The sequence below is a fragment of the Homarus americanus genome, unplaced genomic scaffold (assembly GCF_018991925.1).
Source record: "Homarus americanus isolate GMGI-L3 unplaced genomic scaffold, GMGI_Hamer_2.0 scaffold11082, whole genome shotgun sequence".
NCBI classification, from domain to species: Eukaryota; Metazoa; Arthropoda; class Malacostraca; order Decapoda; family Nephropidae; genus Homarus; species Homarus americanus.
In genome coordinates, this window is record NW_024748738.1 from 1 (window position 1) to 3,706 (window position 3,706).

Sequence of the window (3,706 nt, forward strand, 5' to 3'; positions counted from 1 at the left end):
CCTTAGCCCTGGGCTTAGGAGCGACTAACCCATGTCCAACTGATGTTCACATGGAACCCTTCTCCGCTTCGGTCATCAAGGGAGTCTCTCTCGAGTATTTGCTACTACCACCAAGATCTGCACCAGTGGCGGCTCCAGGCCGGCCCACGCCGAAACCCTTCAGCGCTCACCACTGCGACCCTCCTACTCACCGGGGCTTAGAGACCTCGCCTTGAGAGCGAGGCCGGTAGTGCGCCCGGCGGTCGAGTATCGGGAGAATGCTTGAGCGCCATACCATTTTAAGGGCTAGTTGCTTCGGCAGGTGAGTTGTTACACACTCCTTAGCGGATTCCAACTTCCATGGCCACCGTCCTGCTGTCTATAGCAACCAACGCCTTTCAATGGGATCTGAATGAGCATTCATTTAGGCCCCTTAACTCGACGTTTGGTTCATCCCACAGCGCCAGTTCTGCTTACCAAAAGTGGCCACTAGATACTCAGATTAGTCGCCGGAGCTTCATCCCTACAAGCAAGCTCGGCATCTCACCCATTTAAAGTTTGAGAATAGGTTGAGGACGTTTCGTCCCCAAGACCTCTAATCATTCGCTTTACCGGATGAAATTCACCCTGCGAGTTCCAGCTATCCTGAGGGAAACTTCGGAGGGAACCAGCTACTAGATGATTCGATTAGTCTTTCGCCCCTATACCCAGCTCCGACGATCGATTTGCACGTCAGAATCGCTACGGACCTCCACCAGAGTTTCCTCTGGCTTCATCCTGGCCAGGCATAGTTCACCATCTTTCGGGTCCCAACATATATGCTCATGGTACTTGCCGACTGCCCGCCCCGGTGCGCCTCCGCCGTTTACCGACGGCCCGCTTCCGGGGACGGACAGCACCGCGGCGTCTTGGCAAGTCCCGGGCCTGCGCCCCTCCCTCCCATGAGGGGAAATTAAACTTCGGCCATCGCCCTGACGACCTCCACCACACGCAACGTCCAGAGACGGGGGAAAGTATCTCACCCCGCTTGTCGCGGCGTGGGCGAGGCCGCAGGCAGCCGGTCAGGGATCGGCCCAAGACGCACCGGAGAGCCTGTTACAGCTGCCCCGGGCGCCCGTCACTTTCATTTCGCCTTTGTGTTTAGTGAGCCCATTGACTTGCACACATGTTAGACTCCTTGGTCCGTGTTTCAAGACGGGTCGGGTGGATCACCGACCTTTTGCACACCGCGAGAGCAAAACCGCCGCCGAAGCGGCGGCAAGCTCTTCTCGACGACCGTCTCAGGGCAGCCAGGACACCGGTGGTTCCCCCCGTCGCGCGGGTCTCCCCCCCAGACGAGCTGAGAGAGAGTCGGCGGCGAGGTACCATTCCGACTGGGCCTTCGACGTCCCCGGCAACGGGTCGCGGTGACCTACTACGAGGCGAAATACGCCCGCCGACGCCAGCGTGAGTGGGGGCACGCCCAAACATTTTTGTGTCGCTCAATTACAACACCCCACCCAGCCGACAGCCGACGAGCTGAACCCCCTCAGTTCGACCTTCGAGTTTCCACCCGTTTGGCTCTTAACGGTTTCACGTACTCTTGAACCGCTCTTCAATGTTCTTTTCAACTTTCCCTCACGGTACTTGTTCGCTATCGGTCTCGTGGTCATATTTAGCCTTAGATGGAGTTTACCACCTGCTTTGGGCTGCACTTTCAAGCAACCCGACTCTACAGAGAGGCCCTTTCCGACCGTCCCATCTGTACCCTCACGGGCGCCACCATACGGGCCTCTGGACCCTCTGAAACGCAACACCCCTCGTGCCCGAAGACATCGAGGTTATGCGCTGGGCTTTTCCCGGTTCAGTCGCCCTTACTAAGGGAATCCCTGTTGGTTTCTTTTCCTCCACTAATTAATATGCTTAAATTTGGCGGGTAGCTCTCTCCTACTACGAGGTCGATCGTGGTCTCATCATCCTTAGGGGGAACAAGTTCCCCAACCACGAAGCGGAAGACGCTCTGCCACCGACTTTCTTCACCACCGACATTACCAGGCAGGAAGGTTTGAGGGGCTTGTCGCGGGGGTACCAGCGGCCATGGCGCCGGCACTCCCACCCCTGACTCCGTTCCTTCTCATTGAGTGGTAAATAGCCAATAGGAAAAGTGTTCCAGCAGAACATCTCTCGCAGAGTCATATACACACACAGGTTTAATGCATATACGCTCGTGTTCCGCCCTTACTCGGCCGCACCTTTGCCGCTTAAACTTTGACCTCTTTCCCCGTTCCCGCATGCCACAGCAGTGGCACTTGTTTATCCGGAGAAAGAGAGCGAGAGTCGCAGTATTAATTGGCGTGAGCGGCCTTTCCGGCTGCAGAACTAGTGCTCTATCCCGGCGAGCGCCGTTATGAGGCGCAACACCGTCTTTAACGCGTTTAGAGAGAACTCCCCTGCCTCCCTCCCAGTCATGAGATAGACGTGGACTCGTGGCGAACTCTCAAAGAGAACGCCCACACCGCGTCTGACCGTGGGAGAGGGTGGAGGAGCGCGTGAGGAAGAGCACGGCGTCACCCAAGCATTCTCATCTCTCTGCCTGCACCACTACATGGTAGACTGCGGGCCCAGGCGCACTCATCAATTTAGGTTCCTCTGCAATGCATGCCAAGCACTCTTTTCGAGGTGATAGACGAAATTCCGGCGGGGCTTACTTAAAAGATATCCGACCCGGTTTCGTTTCCTCTTCGTGGGATGGAGTGCCTCTTAGAACATGTGCAGCATCAGCCATGAGCGGCCGACGGCCATACGTGTCTCTGTGGACAGCAGGCAAAAGAGCGCCGCCTCCAGTTATTTGCGAGGGCGACAACTGTCGCTTTGTTGTGGTTGAATGTGGGTGCGCCAAGTCCATGGACTTGCTAGTGATAGGCTTGCTTGTTTTTAAGGGCACGCCTCGCGCAAGGCGCGGGCGATTAAACCCCAAGGCGGAAGCTCGGTTCAGGTTACCCTCGTGTCGGGGAGACAGTCAGCAGGCACCGAACTCGCAGCAACCGATGGATGTATATTTCCGACCCTCGTAGAGGAGTGGCGGCGACAAGCTCATATGGCTGCCGCCGCCGCAATATGCGTTCAACTTGTCGATGTATCTGGTATTCTTGCGATTCACATACCGACACGCAGTTTGCTGCGGTCTTCATCGACCCACGAGCCGAGTGATCCCCCGTTAAGAGTTGTGTATTTGCCATTTGGTCTTTTTGCGACTAACCATCACAGGTCGAGTCTCAATGAAAGGGTTTGACAGACATAGCCCCAGTTTGTGGTTTGGGTTTGGCCGGACGGCTTGTTGTTGTTTTTTGACACTTGAATTTCACTCTTTGTGGGTCAAGAGGCTTATTCGCCGGTAGTAAGGAACGGACGGGCAGCCGTCCAAAGCCCCGTCCGTCCTCCTCCGGTCTTCGCGCTCTCGCCCGAGTGTGGTCCACCTACAGCGTGGTGGTACCTATTTTTGGTGCGGGGGCCGGGATTGTCCTCTTTCGCTGCTGGAGTTGCCAGAGCAGAGCCCGAGACCGCCCAAATCAGGAGAGTAGTAGTAGTAGTTTTAAGAGCGCCCCGTTCTCTTTCTCTCTGTTAATGATCCTTCCGCAGGTTCACCTACGGAAACCTTGTTACGACTTTTGCTTCCTCTAAATGATCAAGTTTGGACATCTTTCCGTCAGCTCGAGGCGACGACCCCAGAAAACCCTCGCGGGCAACG

At 56.1% G+C, this 3,706-nt stretch overlaps 1 non-coding gene across 1 annotated transcript; it reads right to left on the reverse strand.

The window, feature by feature from the left end:
• Positions 1 to 3,020: 3,020 nt before the first annotated feature.
• Positions 3,021 to 3,184, reverse strand: LOC121880387. The gene has a single exon (XR_006091525.1). It is a non-coding gene; the product is annotated as a 5.8S ribosomal RNA (ribosomal RNA).
• Positions 3,185 to 3,706: the final 522 nt, after the last annotated feature.